This window comes from Scyliorhinus torazame, chromosome 7 (assembly GCF_047496885.1).
Source record: "Scyliorhinus torazame isolate Kashiwa2021f chromosome 7, sScyTor2.1, whole genome shotgun sequence".
NCBI lineage: Eukaryota > Metazoa > Chordata > Chondrichthyes > Carcharhiniformes > Scyliorhinidae > Scyliorhinus > Scyliorhinus torazame.
In genome coordinates, this window is record NC_092713.1 from 234,823,083 (window position 1) to 234,842,486 (window position 19,404).

Below are 19,404 nucleotides of genomic sequence, written 5' to 3' on the forward strand. Positions count from 1 at the left end.
TTGCTGTGGCAGTTGTGGTCCCCTGTGTATCGCTCCCCCCTGTTTTCCCCTCTCTTTTTCTCCCCCCCCCCCCCCCCCCCCCCCAGTTCCCAGTGTTGTTACTCCTGCCCTCACCTCCCCTTCCTTGTGTCCGCTGGCTCTCCTGTTGGGTTTGGTTGAATTTCTTGTTTCCCTGAACCCTTCTCTTTCACCCCCCCCCCAATCCCCCTCCCCCCTTTCTTTCATTCTGCGTCGTGGCAACTCTTTCTTGCTCTTTGACTATCGAGTTGTTGGCTACAAACAGGTCTTCGATCAACCGAGTGAATGGCTCCCACGTTCTGTGGAAACCTTCTTCCGACCCTCGGATGGCAAATTTGATTTTCCCCATTTGGAGAAATTTCAACAGGTTGGACAGCCAGTCTGCAGTTTTAGGTGGCACTGCTGACCGCCAGCTGAGCAGGATTCTCCGGCGGGTGATCAGGGAGGCAAAGGCAAGGGCGTCCACCCTCCTTCCCATGAAGAGATCTGGCTGGTCTGATACCCCAAAAACTGCCACTCTCAGGCATGGCTCCACCTGATCCCCATCACTTCGGACATTGCCTAGAAGAAGGCTGTCCAGTACCCAGCAAGTCTGGGGCAAGACCAGAACACGTGGGCGTGGTTGGCCGGGCCTCCTTGGCACCATTCACATCTGTCCTCCATCTCTGGGAAGAACCTGCTCATTCAGGTTCTGGTCAAGTGGGCTCTGTGTACCACATTTAGCTGCGTTAGGTTAAGCCTTGTGCATGTGGAGGTTAAGTTGACCCTGTACAGTGCTTCGCTCCAGAGTCCCGACCCTCAAGACTTCCTCCCACTTCTCCCTTCTCTCATCCAGTTAGGTGTCGGCCCCCCTTAGCAGTGGTCCATACATGTCACTACAGTTCCCTTTCCCTAACATGTCTGCGGCCAGCAGTTCCTCTAGTAGTGACTGTCGTGGGTATGTCCTTTTTCCTTTACGCAGAAAGATTTTGAGTTGTAGGGACCTGAATTTGTTGCCCTCTGTTAGTTGGAATTGTTCTGCCAGCTCTTTGTGCGTTGTTAAACTGTTGTTGGTGTACAGGTCCCTAACTGTCAGCGTCCCCCCCCCCGTTCTGTCTCCACATTTTGAAGGAGGTGTCTTTGAGCGCCGGCGCGAATCTGTGGTTGTTGCAGATGAGGGCTTTGCCGGACATTTCGGTTAGGCCGAAATGTTATTGCAGTCGATTCCACAACTGGAGTGTTGCCACCACGACTGGGCTGGTTGGCTGCTTCTGGGATGGGGATGGGAGTGCCACCATGGCTAGGGCCCAGAGGGAGGTCCCCTTGCAGAAATACTCCTCCTATGAGCACCTGTTCGGCTTCCGGCTCCTTTATCCACCCCTTTACTCTCTCTGCTGCCGCTGCCCAATGGCAGTACTGCAAGTTTGGGAGGGCATTCTATTAGTACTTTCTTTGGGATCCTTGCATTCTCCTCCCCTCGAACCCCCCATATAAACGCCATAACCAATCTGTCCAGTGAATTGAAAAATGCCTTGGGGATATAGATCGGGATGTATCTAAACACGAAGATGTACCTGGGCAGTACGTTCATTTTGATCATCTGCACCCTTCCCGCCAGGGAGGGTGGGAGCGTGTTCCATCTCTGCAGGTCCTTTTTTGCTTTCTCCATCAGATCGGCCAGGTTCCATTTGTGGACATATTGCCATGTGAGAGTACCTTTAAGAAATGGATGGTTAAGCAATGTACCTTTAAGAAATGGAGCTGATCATATTACTGAAGTGATGTCAGAGGGTGGGGGGAGCTGAGCTCACTTCTGCTTTTTGAGTTGCAGTTTGAGAACGCAGCTGGGAGTGCCTGTGTGTTTTGCTGTGAGCTGCATGAAGAAACACAGAGCTGGTCTGTTGATTTCTGCAATCCAAAGACTATAAATATACTGAATGTAACCAAATGTGCTCCTATTTTTGAAGGTTTGAAGTCTTTTGGATGTTTAAAGGAACCGTTTGAAGGATTATTTAGTGTTGTAGTCTTTTTGGGTTATCTTTGAAGTAATGGGTGGTAAGATATTCAATGTTTGTTTTAAAAGTGTTAACCTGAGTTCATAGAATAAACATTGTTTTGTTTTAAAAACCACTTGTCCATTTCTGCTGTATCACACCTGGAGAGTACGCCGTGTGCTTCCCACACCACACTCTATTAAAAGTTGTGGGTCGGTTGAACTCCATGAAACACTTTGAGGTTCTGTAAACCCAGACCCATAACAATTGGGGGCTCGAGGGGGATAAAAGTCTGATTGAATTGGCTTAACAAACTGAAAGACAGTGAGGGGTGAGCATATTGTGGTTGCTTTTCAGGTGTGGTATTTTACTTTAAGTGGGGTGTGTGTTGTGGACATTGGCTCTTTCAGAGGCTCAGGAGTTTTTGGGGATGGACATGGTAACACGCAATACCTTATGGACAGAGACTAAAAGCAGACTGTTAGATTTGGCAAAAGCATTGCAATTAACATTGCCTGGCAAAATGAGGTAAGTTCCGTGGCAACTGAGCATTTAAATTTGCCTGGGATAAATTGACTCATTAGAAATGGCAAAACTCCAGTTGCAGATTAAGCAATTTGAACATGAAAAAGAATTAAAGCAGCTTGAATATGCAATGAGAGAAAAAGAAAAGGAGAGGGAAGAAAGAAACAAAGATAGAGATAGAGAGGAAAAAGAATAGGAGAGAGAAGAAAGAAACAAAGAAAGAGATAGAGAGGAAAAAGAAAAGGAGAGAGAGTTTGAACTTCATAAAATGGCTATGAAACATGAAAATCAGTTAAAATTGGCATCGCAAAGGGAAACATACAGTTGGATGAGATTGATGAGGATAGTAAGACAGAGCGTCATAGTCAAAGATGTGGTGGGGATCTATTTAAATATGTCCAAGCATTGCCAAGGTTTGACGAGAAGGAGGTAGAAGCCTTTTTCATTTCATTTGAGAAGGTAGCTAAACAAATGAAATGACCACAGGACATGTGAGTATTACTGATTCAAACAAAGCTGGTAGGTAGAGCTAGTGAAGTGTTTGCATCACTACCGGAGGAGGTATCTAGAACGTATGAGGAGGTGAAAAAATCCATCTTAGGTGCATATGAGCGAGTAACTGAAGCTTACAGACAAAGGTTTAGAAATTTAAGGAAAGAATTTGGTCAAACATACATGGAATTTCAAATGCTCAAACAGAGTAATTTTGATAGGTGGATAAGGGCTTTGAAAATAGACCAAACGTATGAAGCTCTCAGAGAAATTATACTTTTGGAGGAGTTTAAAAATTCAATTCCTGATGTAATGAGAACTCATGTGGAAGAGCAGAGGGTTAAAACTGCGAGGTTAGCAGCAGAAATAGCAGATGATTATGAATTAGTTCATAAATCAAGGCTTGGTTTCCGACATCAGTTTCAGCCGGTGAGGGATAGAAACTGGGGACATGACAAATACTCAGGTGGTAAAGGTAAAGGTGATCTAATGGGAGATGATAAAGAGAGTGTACCTCAGATTAAAAAAGAAATCCAGGAGGGTGGAAGAGAAATGAAAAGTTTCAAATGTTTTCACTGTAATAAACTAGGCCATGTAAAGTCACAGTGTTGGTGGTTGATGTGGTAAAACAGGATACGACAGTGGGGTTTGTTAGAGTGGTAAAGGAAAGCCCAAGGGAAGCGAAGGAGGTGCAAACGATTGTACAGCCTGTTCAAGAAGTAATTGATAAGAAGGTGCCAGATGTCTGAAAAGAATTTACTTGTGTGGGTAAAGTTTACTCATGTGTATCAGGAGGAGCAGGTAAAGAAGTCACAATTTTAAGAAATACAGGAGCTAGTCAATCTTTAATGGTAAGAGACGAGGAATTATGTAGTTTGGGAAGAATGTTGCCAGAAAAGGTGGTAATATGTGGAATTCAGGGTGAGACGAGTAGCGTTCCATTATATAAGGTAAGGTTAGAAAGTCCAGTGAAGAGTGGTGAAGTGGTAGTAGGAGTAATAGAGAAACTATCTTGTCCAGGAATACAGTTTATCTTGGGTAATGATATAGCTGGATCTCAGGTGTGAGTGATGCCTACTGTGGTTGATAAGCCAGTGGAAAATCAGACAACTGAAGTGTTGAAGGATGAATATTCTGGGATTTCGACGGATTGTGTAGTAACAAGGTCGCAAAGTCACAGGTTAAGATGAGAGGAGAAATCAAAGAGTGAAGATGAAGTGGAAGTGCAATTATCAGAAACGATTTTTGATCAAATAGTTGAAAAGGAACAAGAACAGGTGGAGGATGAGGCGGATATTTTTTGTTCAGGAAAATTGGCGGAGTTACAACAGAAAGATGTAGAAATAAAACGGATATATCAGAAAGCAAATACGGAAGAGGAATCTGAGAGTATACCAGAGTGTCATTATAGTAAAAGTGATGTCTTGATGAGAAAATGGTGATTGTACATATGCAGGCGGATGAAAAGTGGGCAGCAGTTCATCAAGTAGTATTGCCGGTAGGGTATAGAAAGGAGGTGTTGCGAGTGGCACATAAGGTACCAGTGGGAGGTCATTTGGGGATAAGGAAAACTCAAGCTAAAATCCAGAAACATTTTTATTGGCCTGGACTACATAAAGATGTAGTTAAATTTTGACAATCATGTCACACATGTCAAGTGATAGGGAAACCTCCAGCAGTGATAAAACCAGCGCGCTTAATACCCATTCCGGCATTTGAGGAACCTTTTACAAGTGTCCTAATTGATTGCGTAGGACCGCTTCCTAAAACAAAAAGTGGGAATCAATATCTTTTGATTATAATGGATGTGTCTACTAGGTTTCCAGAGGTCATTCCAGTACGTAATACTATAGCTAAAAAGATTGTGGAGGAGTTACTTAAATTCTTTACTATATATGGACTACCCACAGAAATTCAATCGGATCAAGGATCAAATTTTACCTCGAAGTTATGGATAACTTAGGAATTTAAATCAACTGCGTACCATCCAGAATCGCAGGGAGCGTTAGAAAGGTGGTATCAGACATTAAAGATAATGCTGAGAGCTTATTGTTAAGATTATCCGGAGGATTAGGATAAAGGAATTCCATTCGTACTGTTTACAATTAAGGATGCACCTAATGAGTCAACCAAATTTAGTCCTTTTGAACTAATTTTTGGTCATGAGGTAAGAGGACCTCTTAAATTGATTAAAGAATAATTGGTGGGTGAGAAATCGGAAATTACACTATTGGATTAGTGTCAAATTTTAGGGAACAATTAAATAGAGCGGGTGAATTGGCTAGACAACATTTGAAAGTTGCACAAAATGTGATGAAATGGGTAGCGGACAAGAAATCCAACGTTCGTAGTTTTACCAGTAGAGATAAAGTTTTAGTGTTGTTACCAGTGGTAGGTGAGCCTTTAAAAGCTAGGTTTTGTTGAACGTATCAGATTGAAAAGAAATTAAGTGAGGTGAATTATGGGTAAAAACACCAGATAGATGGAAGACTCACCGAGTGTGTCATGTGAATATGCTTAAAAGGTACTTTGAAAGGCAAGGAGAGAAAAAGGAGGTTTTAATGATTCTAATTCAAAGTGACGAACCAAATCCAGATGACTGTGAATTTTACATACCTCAAATTAAATTGGAAAATGAGGATGTTCTTAAAAGTTGGGATAAATTGTTGAGTTATCTTCCAGAAGAAAAACGAACTGACCTGAAAGAGTTATTGATATCACGTGGGCAAGTTTGTGGAGATAAATTGGGAAGTACTAAAATGGCTATACATGATGTAGATGTGGGAAATGCTGTTCCGATCAAACAACATCCATACAGCCTTAACCCTTTAAAATTGGCACAGGTTAACAAAGAGATTGAAAGTATGCTTAAAAATGGCATAATTGAAGTGGGTTGCAGCCAATGGAGCTCACCCATAGTGATAGTGCCTAAACCAGATGGTACCCAATGGTTGTGTGTGGAACTATCGAAAGGTTAATGCAGTTACAAGAACGGACTCTTATCCTATCCCACGTTTGGAGGACTGCATTGAGAAAGTGGGACAATCCACTTTTATTTCCAAATTGGATTTACTTGAAGGATACTGGCAGGTACCTTTATCCAAAAGGGCGAAGCAGATTTCTGCTTTTGTGACTCCAGATGGTATATACCAATTCAAAGTTATGCCATTTGGCATGAAAAACGCCCCAGCCACATTTCAACGGTTAACTAATACAGTCATTTCAGGATTACCCAATTGTGCGGTATATATCGCCCGTCTGGTAGTTTTCAACCAGACATAGAAAGATTGGTCCCACGGGATGTGAAAACGAAAGTTATTGGGGAGTTTCCGATACCCCCAACACAACGGGAAATAATTTGATTTCTTGGCATGAGTGGATTTGATCGAACATTTGTGCAAGAGTTTTGCAGTGTAATTGCTCCACTGATGGACTTGCTGAAGAAATGTAAAAAAATGTCAATGGACAGCGGAGTTTCAACATGCATTTGACTGCCGAAAGCTGTGGTAACCGATGCTCCTGTATTGGAGAATTGCATGGGACTCTGTGATCAGATTGAACTGAAGTATCTAACTTTAAAGAGAAATGCCGAGGCGTAGAGGAATGGATGGATCATGCAGAGACTTTCTTGTTCAAAGTGACTGTCAATCGAGAAGGATTTCGGTTGGAGGAAGAAGAACAAAACAAAAAAATGGACTATATTATTATACCTGTTTGTGTGTGCTGGTTTTTTTGAACCGGGAAAGTGTTTTTACTGTGTGCATTTCTTATTTGATGGTGCAAAGGTGAAAAATGAAACCATCTTGAAGTTGATGGTTTTGGTTTTCTTCTTGGGGTGGGGGGAGGTGTCATGTGAGAGTACCTTTAAGAAATGGATGTTTAAGCAATGTATCTTTAAGAAATGGAGCTGATTATATTACTGAAGTGATGTCAGAGGGTGGGGGAAGCTGTGCTCACTTCTGCGTTTTGAGTTTCAGTTTGAGAACGCAGCTGGGAGTGTCTGTGTGTTTTGTTGTGAGCTGCATGAAGAAGCACAGAGCTGGTCTGTTGATTTCTGCAATCCAAAGACTATAAATATATTGAATGTAACCTAATGTGCTCCTATGTTTGAAGGTTTGAAGTCTTTTAGATGTTTCAATGAACAGTTTGGAGGATTATTTAGTGTTGTAGTCTTTTTGGGTTATCTTTGAAGTAATGGGTGTTAAGATATTCAATGTTTGTTTTTAAAAGGTTAACCTGAGTTCATAGAATAAACATTGTTTTGTTTTAAAAACCACTAGTCCATTTCTGCTGTATCACACCTGGAGAGCACGCCGTGTGCTTCCCACACCACAATCTATTAAAAGTTGTGGGTCGGTTGAACTCCATGAAACACTTTGGGGTTCTGTAAACCCGGACCCATAACAATATTCAGTCGTGGGCGATTTGCATCCTCAGGTAGCGGAATTTGTGCCGGGCCTGTTTGAACGGCAGCCCCTCCACCTCTGCCCCTCCCCCTTGCGGGTTCACCGGGAAGATCTCGCTTTTGCTCACGTTAAGTTTGTAGCCCGAGAAGGCTCCAAACTATTTCAGCCGCGCCATGAGTCCTTCCATGCTGCTTCGCGGGTCCAAGATGCAGAGGAGCAAGCCACCCACATAGAACAAGACTCTGTGCTCTCTGCCTCCTCTTCAGTTCCTCTTCCAATTCTTTGCCGCTCTGAGCGCGATCGCTAGTTGCTCTATCGCTAAGGCAAACAGCAGTGGGGACAGCGGGCATCCCTGCCTCATGCCCCTGTGCAGCTGGAAGTACTTAGAGCTGGTGGTGTTTGTCCATACGCTCACTGTGGGAGTGTTGTACAGGAGTTTCACCCAGGCGGTGAATCCTGTTCCATGCCCAAACCGCTCCAGTACCACTATGAGGTACTTCCATTTGACTCTGTCGAAGGCTTTTTCTGTGTCCAGGGAGACGATCGCCTCAGGAGTTCTCTCCCCGGACAGGGTCATGATCACGTTCAGCAGGCGCCTAATGTTCAAAGTTAGCTGTCTACCTTTGACAAAGCCCATTTGGTCTTCTGCAACCACTTCCGGCACGTAGTCCTCTCGCCTTTTGGTCAGTATTTTTGCATCAACGTTTAGTAGTGAGATAGTTCTGTAGGAACCGCACTCTGTTGGGTCTTTGTCTTATTTAGGTATCAGTGAGATTGAGACTTGTGCCAGGGTAGGTGGCAGTCTGTGAACATCTCCCAAAGGTGCGGGGCCTGTGCTGTTGCAAATCTTTTGTAGACGTCTGCCGGGAACCCGTCCAGTCCCGGCACCTTCCCTGCCTACTTGAAGCTAATACTCTCCATGACCCCTCCCGGTTCTAGTGGTGCTTCCAGGCCCTGTTTCCTGTCCTCCCCCACGACCGGCATGTCCAGTCCATCAAGGAACTGCTTCATCCCCAAGTCCCCCGCTGGTGGCTCCGTGGTGTACAGCCAATGGTAGAAGGTCTCAAAGGCCTTGTTGACCTTGCCTGGATTTGTTACTAGTATGCCTCCGCTATCCCTAATTTGTGCAATCTCCCTTGTGGCTGCCTGCTTTCTCAGCTGGTGCGCCAAAAGACGGCTGGCCTTGACTCAGTGTTCGTATAGGGTCCCCCGTGCCTGGCAGAGTTGGTGCACTGCTCTCCTCGTGGAGAACAGTCAAAGTCTATCTTTTCCTTTTTCCTTTCCGCCTAGAGCTGTATTGTCAGGGCCTCGGAGTATCGCCGGTCCACCTCCAGTATGAGTCAACCAGCTGTTGCCTAGCCACGCCATCCTCTCTTCCCTGTCTCTGTGCTTTAAAAGGGATAATTTCTCCCCTAATCACACCCTTTAGCGCCTCCAGAGACCTCCCCATTCTGGTTGTTAGTAGTACACCCGTCTATGGCCTGTGATGTTTTCTCACAAAAAGCTTTGTTGGCCAGTAGGGCTGTGTCCAACCTCTATGAGGGGCATTGGGCACTGTCCGTCTCCAGCCTCGTATCCATGTAATGTGGAGCATTCGGAGATTACGATCGCGGAGCATTCTGCCCTAACCAGCCCTGGAAGCACCGATTTCCCGACTACAAAGAAGTCGATCCGGGAATGGACGTTGTGTACTTGGGAGAAGAAGGAGAACCCCTTCTCCCCTGGGTGGGTGATACACCATGGGTCCACCACCCCCATCTACTCCATAAAAATACCGAGGTCTTTTGCCAGGTTGGAGGTCTTTCCTGTTTTGGGGTTCGACCTGTCCGTCCGTGGGTCCTATACACAGTTAAAGTCCCCTCCCATGATCAGTCGGTGCGTATCTATGTCGGGGATTTCCGCCATGGTCTTTATAAACTTTGTGTGGTCCCAGTTCACCAGGACTACCGGTGGCCCTTCCAGGACACCACATTATTTAGCAAAATGGCAACCCCCGTAGCAGGAATGATAGGTCTGTCCCACCCAGCCCTTCCTTACCCGTATCGGTCCTTCTCCCTCGGGTGCATCTCTTGGTGGAAGACTATGTCGGCTTTCATATTCCTCAGGTGAGTGAAGACTCCGGATCTTTTCACTGGGCCGTTAAGTCCCCTGACATTCCAGGTAACTATCCTAATGTTGTTTTTTTTGTCCCCCCGCTCCTGTGGGACTAACCATATTTGTGTGGTGGATGTGCCCCTGCGCTCCGGGGTTTACCTTTGTCCTGGGGTCATCCTACATGGCACCAGCTGTGCGTTTGCCTCGTGGATAAGCCCCTGCACTCCGGGGTTTCGCTTTGCCCAAGGACCCTTCAAGGCGGTTGCTTACAACGCCATTTTGTTCCAAGTTGCCACGTGTGGCCTGTTGTAGCCAGTTTAACATCTTCCGTTTTTCCTTGCCTATTCATCTTTTGTGGTGCCCCCCTCCCCATCCTCTTTCCCTTCTGCCCTTAGCCACACCCCCTTTCCCCCACTTCTTTCCCCGCTTGCCTCCATGTCCACATTAATAATAATAATCTTTTATTGTCACAAGTAGGCTTCAGTGAAGTTACTGTGAACAGTTCCTAGTCGCCAAATTCCGGAGCCAGTTCGAGGAGGCTGGCACCACTCTGCCAGGCGCCTTCCCCCTTGCTGGGGGCGCGTCGCAGCCTCTTTCCTTCTCATGAGTTCCGGTACGAGCTACCTCGCTAGTGTGGTGGCTCCCCTCCCAGGAGTTACTGTAATCATCCCCCTCACCCGTTCACTGGACTCCTTGCCCGCTGTATCCCCCGTCCTACCCTGTATTTGTCTGAACACAGCGCATCATTCCCTCTTTCGCTACTTTAGTTTTCCAAAGTGAGGCCACGCTCTCCCGCGTAAAGCGGTCTCTGTGGCGGTGGTTTGTGTCGGCTGAACAGGCTTTGGGGGGGGGGGGAGGAGTTATTCCCCCCTCATGGTAGAACATTGCATTGCTACAGTCTTGAGAACAAAGAACAAAGAAAATTACATCACAGGAACAGGCCCTTCGGCCCTCCCAGCCTGCGCCGATCCAGGTCCTTTATCTAAACCTGTCACTTATTTTCCAAGGATTTACTTCCCTCTGTTCCCCGCCCATTCATATATCTTGCTCTGTGGGCTCCTCATCCCTTCCCCATTGCTGCTTTTCCAGCCAGCACTCTGCAACTTGTCCACCTCCGCAGGGACTGTAAAAAAGTGTCATTTGCTTGGCTGGGTACAGCATTCCAAATCTTACACCGTTCTTGTACAGCGCACGCTTTGCTTTGTTGAATTCGGCCCGGCATTTGGCCAGGTCAGCCCCAGTGTCCTAGTCGATCCGGATCTGGTGACATTCCCAGCTGCAGTTTTTGGACTGTCTGTCCCAGCGCAGGATTCTCTCCCGGTCTTGATACTGATGCATTTTCGCAATAATCGCCCTTGGCTGGTCCCCACCTTTGGGCTTTGGTTGGAGCGACCGGTGTGTTCTGTCTATTTCTGGTGGGTTGGGGAAGCTCTCCCTTCCCACCAGGTTACCCAGTATTTGGGCCACATAATCTGTTGGGTCCCTGTCTTCCATCCCCTCCGGTAGGCCCACGATTTGCAAGTTCTGCTGCCTTGGACGGTTCTCTTGGTCTTTGACCTTTCCTTTCAAGCTGTCTTGTGTCGCGACCAGCCTCATCACCTCTGTTTCTAGCACGACGATCCGGCCTCCCTGGTCCGTTGTGGCAATTTCCAGGTCTATGATCATCGCCTTCTGGGCCCATGTCACTTTTCGGCTTTGTCTAGGGCCAGTTGCATGCGTGCCAGAGCTTCGGCTACCGCGCCCCTCACTGCTGCCTAGATGTCCAACTTTGTCTCGTCTTTGTGCTCCCGCAATGCTCTTTAGAAGAACGTCATCCAGCCATCCCCTGGTGAGGAAGGGCGTCTTGTGCGGCTGGTCTAGCCCTCTCGCTCCGACAAGGTTAGGGTTTCTCCACCTTGTGCACCGGTCGGCTCATTGTCCGTTGCTGGTCCAGGCTCTTCCCACTCCTGGTTCCAGTTCAACCCCTCGATTGGCTTTTGTTCGGCATCCTTTATTTCCCCTGTTGTTCTGCTAATGCCATGGGAATGATTTGTTCACTTTGCAGGATTGTGTTTAAGTGAAAAGTGACTATTTTGCAGGTTCGCGGGTTTTGTGAGGGCCACGAAGAATCTAGCACGAGTTTTAAGGATACAAAGTAATAACATTTATTTACAATAACATATATATATATAACAGCAGCAGCAACTTCCCTTGCTGCACACTCCTTCCTGCTGGTTCCAAACTGGCCAGCTTTATTTATACTTGGAGTTTACTAATGGTTTCTCTGCCCCCCTCATTAGGAATGCTCATACTCCCACAGGATTGTGGGATTGTCATTAGTCCCCAGCCAATGGTAAGCAGGCAGGTTATAACATCCCTCCCCCCCAAAGCCCAAGGAATCCACCGTAGACCCTGGCGAAGGAGGGCGTCGGACTCGTTTGGCCGCAGGCCGGACACCATTTGCACGCGGCGCTGGAACAGGCGGTGTGTAACGAGACGGAGACCGGCGCTTCCGTGATGAACGGCGCAACGGTTGTACATCCACGGCCCGTGGACCCGAGGATTCCCCCTCTAATGCATCCTGTGTCTCCATCTCGGAGTCAGAGTCTGCTGCCTCCGTCATGTCAGCGTCTCTATCTCCATTCGGTTCTGTAATGACCTGCGCAGGCTTCGAGTGAGGCACCAGTGGAAGATTGTGAGGACTACCTTCCCTTGTCTCTGCGGCTGCAGAAATGAGCTCCGGGGACGGAGAATCCTTTGAGGGGATAGTCTTCTGGACCAAACGTGGTCTACATGTTTGCGCTGGAGACGACCCTGGGCTTGCACCTGGTAAGATATAGGGCCCGTTTGGCGAAAGACTACGCCAGGAACCCACTGGGCACCACCAGCAAAATTCCGAACGAACACTGGGTCACCGGGCGCAAACTGCCGAATCGGCCGATGCCGAGAAAATCCCTGTCCCTGCCGTTCCTGTGTGCGGCGTACTTTTGCGCCAATGTCCGGGAAAACGATACTAAGGCAGGTGCGAAGTCTCCGGCCCATTAGGAGTTCTGCGGGAGCTACCCCAGTCACCGCATGGGGGGTGGTCCTATACGTAAACAAAAAGCGAGCCAGTCTCGTGTCCATTGATCCGGAAGACTGCTTCTTTAGGCCTCTTTTGAATGTCTGCACTGCGCGCTCTGCCAACCCATTTGAAGCCGGGTGGTAAGGGGCAGTGCGGATATGGCGGATGCCGTTCATCTTCGTGAACCTCGCAAACTCCTCACTCGTGAATGGAGTGCCGTTATCCGTGACCAGCACCTCGGCGAGGCCATGCGTACTAAAGGACAAACGCATCTTTTTAATTGTTGCGTAGGACGTTGACCCCTGCATCTTATGCACCTCTAGCCATTTAGACTGGGCGTCAATTAATAGAAGGAACATATGGATCCTTGAAAAGGGCCCGAGAAATCTGCATGCAAGCGTGCCCAAGGCTGCCCTGGCCATTCCCAGTGATGTAGGGGCGCGGCCGGTGGAAGCTTCTGATGCTCCTGGCAAATGGAGCAGTTTTGGACCACCTTCTCAATGTCGGGGTCGAGGCCTGGCCACCAGACATAACTCCGGGCCAACATTTTCATTTTGGTCACACCTGGATGCCCATTGTGCAAGTCTGTTAGTATCAGCTCCTGGCCTTTTTCCGGGACAATCACACGCGTCCAAGAGGACAATCACAAGAGGATGCTGTCTTCCACGCTGAATTCTGACAGCTTGGAGGAAAATGCCGACAACTTGCCTGGGAGCTGTCTATGCTGCCCACCATACAGGACTATGTGCCGAACCTTTGACAGGACTGGCTCCGTCTGGGTCCACTCACGGATCTGTGATGCCATGACAGGCAAGGTGTCCATAAAATTTAGGGTTGCAACCACCTCACCGGTCGTGGGGGTCGACATGGGGCCGGTCAATAAAGGCAACCGGCTCAGTGCGTCGGCATTTGCTATCTGCGTTCCTGGTTTGTGCTCCAGAGAATACTCATATGCAGCAAGCAACAAAGCCCAGCACTCGATCCGTGCGGAAGCAATGGGCGGTATTGGCTTATCCTCTCTGAAAAGTCCCAGCAGAGGCCTATGATCAGTCACGATAGTGATATGGCGGCCATACACGTACTGGTGGAAGCGTTTCACCGCAAAGACCACTGCCAGGCCCTCCTTCTCGATCTGCGCGTACTTTTTCTCCGCTGCAGTCAATGTGTGGGAGGCGAAAGCTATCGGTCGCTCGGCCCCGTTCTCCATCTTGTGGGACAGGACGGCCCCAATACCATACGGGGATGCATCACATGTGACGAGCAAAGGCTTTCCAGGATCATAGTGGGTTAGTAACCCAGACGACAACAATTGTTGCTTTACCCGCCGGAAAGCGGTTTCTTGTGTCTGACCCCAAACCCAGGTGTGATTTTTCTTTAGCAGAAGGTGCAACGGGGCCAGCGTAGTTGCCAGATTGGGGAGGAACTTCCCGTAATAGTTTAGGAGACCGAGAAAAGAACGAAGATGCGAAGTGTCAGTCGGAACGGGGGCCTGTTGAATCGCACGTACCTTCTCTGCGACGGGGTGCAAACCTTCGCGGTCCACCCGATAACCTAGGTAGACAACTTCCTTAGCCTGAAATACGCACTTTGTGCGACGTAAACGGACTCCAGCCCCCGAAAAGCATCTAAGGACAGCCTCCTGATTTTCCAAATGTTCCTGCTCCGACGTCCCTGTAATCAAAACGTCATCTAAGTAGACAGCGACACGTGGTAAACCTATCAAAATGCCCTCCATAACACGTTGAAAAATTGTGCAGGCAGAGGATACTCCAAAGGGCAACCGTGTATATTCATACAGGCCCCGGTGTGTATTAATCGTTACATATGGTCGGGAGGCAGGGTCCAGCTCCAACTGCAGGTAGGCGTGACTCATATCTAATTTTGTGAACGAGAGTCCACCTGCAAGCTTCGCGTAGAGATCCTCTATGCGAGGCATTGGATATCGGTCGAGTCGGGAAGCCGTATTCACTGTAAGTTTATAGTCGCCACACAAGCGAACTGTGGCATCTGGCTTCATTACAGGTACAATTGGTGCTGCCCAGTCAGCAAAACGGACGGGCCTGATAATACCCAACCTCTCCAAACGAGTGAGCTCCCTCCCTTTCTACCTTCTCGAGCAAGGCGTAAGGCACCGGGCGCGCCCGGAAATAGCGCGGCGTGGCTCCTGGTTCGACTTGGATACGGGCTACGGCCCCTTTTATTTTCCCCAAACCAGGCTGGAATACATCTGGGTATCGTCCTAGCACCTCAGTCAACCCTTCAGAAACTGTTTGGAGGGTGTGCTGCCATTGCAACCGCAAATGGCGCAACCAGTCCCGACCCAACAGGCTGGGCCCATGGCCGCGCACCACGATAAGTGGGAAACGCCCCTCCTGACGTCCATAAACAACAGGGGTCATTGTAGTTCCTGCAATGTCCAGTGGTTCCCTCGTGTAGGTGGCCAACCTGTCCTGTGAGTCGGTTAATGTAAGGGTCTGTATACCCTGCTTGATGCGGTCGAATGTCCTCTGGGCGATCACGGAGACCGCTGCGCCGGTGTTCAACTCCATCTCAAGCGGGTGACCATTGACCCGTACTGTCACCTTAATGGGGGCCACACGGGGAGCTACCACACAATGCAGCTGCAGGCAGTCATCCTCCATCTCCACGTCCTCATGAGTAGTCGCCACAGGTTCATCCACATGGAAGGTATGACCCCTGGGCTGGTCCCAGTTTCGGTCGGAACGACGGCGCCTCTGGCGCCCCCAGGACCGCCGTCCGCGACGGGGTCGCGCCTACAAGTCTGACACGGACATGGCTCCTCATCCATTGGTTCTGGAGAAGGCTCCCTTCGGGGAGGAATGTCCGATGGCCACTGGCGTCGGTCCGGACGTCGTCTCGCCCAAGGTACCACAGGAGTGCGGGGGACGTTTTCAGACGGAAGGGGGTGCGCCCCAAGGCATGCACTTCCATTCCCTGTAGCTCCTGCACGCCTCGTTCTGCGCTCTCTCGGGACAATACTATTTGAATGGCCTGTTGAAAAGTCAATGTTGGCTCAGCTAACAACTTTCTTTGGGTGGCCGCATTGTTAATACCGCAAACCAAACCGTTGCGTAACATTTCTGACAAGGTCTCACCATAGCCACAGTACTCCGCAATCCTGCGTAGCCTGGAGAGAAAATCGGCAAGGGATTCTCCAGGTGTCCTCTCAGCGGTATTAAACCGGTAACGCTGGACTATCGTGGACGAGGTTGGGTTAAAATGTTGCCCCACTATATTCACAAGTTCATCAAACGTTTTGGTGTCCGGCGCAGCTGGGTACGTAAGGCTCCTAATCACCCCAAACGTATGCGGGCCGCAGGCAGTGAGCAATATGACCACCTGGCGCTCGTTTTCGGTGATATTGTTTGCCCGGAAATAGTAATGCATCCATTGTGTGTACTGGTTCCAGCTTTCCAGCGCAGCATCAAAAACATCCAAACGTCCGTACAGAGGCATGGTATAATAGAAAACAACTTCCAACCTGTATCCAACAAAAATCCAGGGAGGTGGCTTCAGCAGTGTAGACAGCTATTCACTTTAACCCTCGTCGTCAGTTTTGTGAGAGCCACGAAGAATCCAGCACGAGTTTTAAGGATACAAAGTAATAACATTTATTTACAATAACATATGTATATATATATAACAGCAGCAGCAACTTCCCTTGCTGCACACTCCTTCCTGCTGGTTCCAAACTGGCCAAAACTGGTTCCAAACTGGCTTTATTTATACTTGGAGTTTACTAATGGTTTCTCCGCCCCCCTCATTGGGGAAGCTCATACTCCCACAGGATTGTGGGATTGTCATTAGTCCCCAGCCAAAGGTAAGCAGGCAGGTTATAACAGCGGGAGAAGAGCCTCCTGATTTGTGACTACTCAGCACATCCTCGTCACTGGAAGTCCCAATTGAGAGGGTTAAGGCCAAGGGAGGAGGTGTTGGGCTAGTGATGGACGATGGGGTGTGGAGTGAGGCTCTGCGGAGGGTGAACACCATGTCCTAATGTGCGAGGCTTGGCTTCATACAGCTTAAGGTAGTGCATAGGACTCATTTGTCTAGGCCTAGGATGAGTAGGTTGTTTGTGGGGGTTGTCTGCGAGCATTGTGGGAGAGGTCTGACTGATCATGTGGCATGTTCCAAACTCATGGGATTCTGGGTCTCCTTTAACACCATGTCGGCGATGTTGAAAATTGAACTGGAGCCCTATTCCTGAGTTGCGATATTTGGGGTGTCAGACTTGCCGGCTGAGGGGTGGGGGGGGGGGGGGGCGGGGGAGGAGAGGGGGGTTGCAATTGCAGGAGTTGTGTTGTTTTGGTGTTATGTATAAAATGGAAAATGTTTGAATTACAATATCATTAGCGAGCCCTCTCGCCGAGATATCACCCCCGCATTAAACATTCATTGGCCGCCGGTGTCTCCCCGGTTTTCCCACCGGAACCGACACTATTGGTTTCCCAGAATCTGAGCACAGTGGAGTATGACTCCCATGGTAGTGAACAGGAATATTTTGTAAGACTGCTAGTCCTTCAAGTTCTATTTAAATTCATCTCCAGTTTCAGTGTTGAAAAATTGGATTCAAATAGTAACAGGAAGAAAGAGATCCATAAACAATTATCCCTTGTCCTTGAGATTTGAGCTATTGTTAAAACCATGGCATTTAGGATTGGAACATACTTTTGGTAATATTGAAGAAGAGAAGGTTGATAGGAGGTTTGATAGAAGTGTTCAAAGTCATGAGGAGTCTAGACAAAATAACCAAAAAAAAAACTGTGTACCTGTTGATGGAAGGGCTGAGAATCAGAGGACACTGATTTAAGATAATAATAATATTCACTTATTGTCACAAGTAGGCTTCAGTGAAGTTACTGTGAAAAGCCCCTAGTGGCCACATTCCAGCGCCTGTTCGGGGAGGCCGGTACGGGAATTGAACCCGTGCTGCTGGCCTTGTTTTGCATTACAAGCCAGCTTTTTAGCCCACTGTGCTAAATCAGCCCCAGATGAAGAACATATGAAGAAAAGTGGAGGTGATTCCCCAATATGGAGCCCAAGTGTTCGCGCCATCGTGAACGGCGTTGCATTTCACGACGGCGCGAACTGGGCCCGGGTACGACAGATTCTGGCCCCCACAGGGGGCCAGCATGGCGCTGCAGCGGTTCACGCCGCTCCAGCCTCCTTTTGCGGCGCCAAATGGGCGCCTTGCCTTCCGCGCATGTGGAGTTGGGCCACACCAACCTGCGCATGCGTGGGGGACTTCTTACGCACACCGGCCCCAAATCAACATGAGGTCGGTGTTCAGGGGCCGGCCGCGCCAGAAAGTAGGCCCAGGGAGGGGGGGGAGTGGCGGGCCCGTCGATCGGTGGCCCCAATCGCGGGCCAGACCCCATCGGAGCCCCCCCCCCCCCCAGTGAAGGAGCCCCCCCCCCCCCCACAGGCCGCCCCCCCTGACCGTTCCCACAGAGTTCCCGCCGGCAGCGACCAGGGGTGAACGGCGCCGGTGGGACTCTGTCATATCGGCGCGGCTGCTCGGCCCATCTGGGCCGGAGAATCGGCGGCCCCGCCGATTCCAGCGGCCGGCGCCGCGCCAAAAGCGCCGGCACAAATGGCGCTGGTTCTCCGCACTTCGGGGCGTCGTGGCATGGTTGCGCCGATTCTCCGGCTCAGCGCGGGCCTTGGAGAATCACCCCCTGTATCTTTACGCAGCAAGCGCTTAGAATGTGGAATGTCTGGCAAAGGGTGAATTCACCTGTGGTTTTCAAAAGTGAATCAGGCAAATAACAGGGGAAAATATTTGTCAGGCTACTCGGAAAGGACTGGGGAGGATGGCTTGCTGAATTACGCTTGCCAGAGAACTAACATGGACCCAAATTGTCCCTGTGCTGTATCCATTCTAAAATTTTATGATTCTATGATGAACTGAATTATTAATTCTTATTACATTTATAGTGCCTTGAACCATCTCTGATTTTAGCTGCATCATTAGCCCATGCAAAATAAACTGGATAAGCCATACTTAGTATGGCTAAGTGATAGGCATCCTGTAATTTGTTGGTTTAGTATTTTAGGTAGGTAAATAATCCATTAAGTAGCATCCATTGCGACCACACAAAGATCTTAATCTCACTCCTGATAGCAAGATGGTTCCACTTAGAGTGAAGTGGGTGGGGGTGAAGATTAGGAGAGGGAGAGAACGGTATATAGCATGAAGAGACTTAAATACACAGTGTAGATCTCCTGTCCTATTGGTTATGCTGTTAAAAATGCACGTGAAAATGTAAACTGTTAATTTGGGAAGTAGGTTATGCATATGATATAAATAATGCAGAGGTGAAAAAGGCATCGTAACATCAGATCAAAATTGATAGGTGGTGGCCAAGTAGTTCAGCTAATTGAATGCTTCTTGGCCAACTATCATATCTTCACATTTAAGAGATGCTTGTCACTCAAACCCTTGTGTCCTTCTCCTGGGTGAATTTTGTTTGTTTTCACCCAAGCCACTAGGTGGAGTTGTATACGGTAGAGAGGTGTCTCCGGGAGGAGGGGGAAACCAGATACATCCCAGTAGAATTATGTCTCCAGCCAACAAATTGCAGAACTGCAGCAAACCCTGAAAGGAAATCATGGACAAGTTTCCATCACAGGCCACCTCAGCTGGAAGAAAACAAAGTGGTGAGTGCTATCAGAAGGACAAAAAGAAAAACATATTTAAACCAATTATTTATGATATTCTTCATGTATTTTAGGGTACTGGTGTTTGGTGTGATAGAATAAAATTATGGGCCTTTTTTTATTTCAACTTTTTTTTTCTCCTTGCCAATATCACTTGTTGGAGGAGACCTCC

The 19,404-nt window shown here is 48.4% G+C and overlaps 1 protein-coding gene across 5 annotated transcripts in view; it reads left to right on the forward strand.

The window, feature by feature from the left end:
- The window catches only part of LOC140426901 (histamine H2 receptor-like), an 82,969-nt gene that overhangs the window by 32,436 nt on the left and 31,129 nt on the right, over positions 1-19,404 (forward strand). For 2 of the 5 annotated variants that reach the window (XR_011948337.1, XR_011948338.1), the window contains exon 3: positions 19,058-19,232. The exons of the other annotated variants lie outside the window; for them this stretch is intronic. The gene's annotated coding sequence lies outside the window, so the exon portion shown is untranslated. The remainder of the gene's footprint in view (positions 1-19,057; positions 19,233-19,404) is intronic. 5 annotated transcript variants of the gene reach the window in all.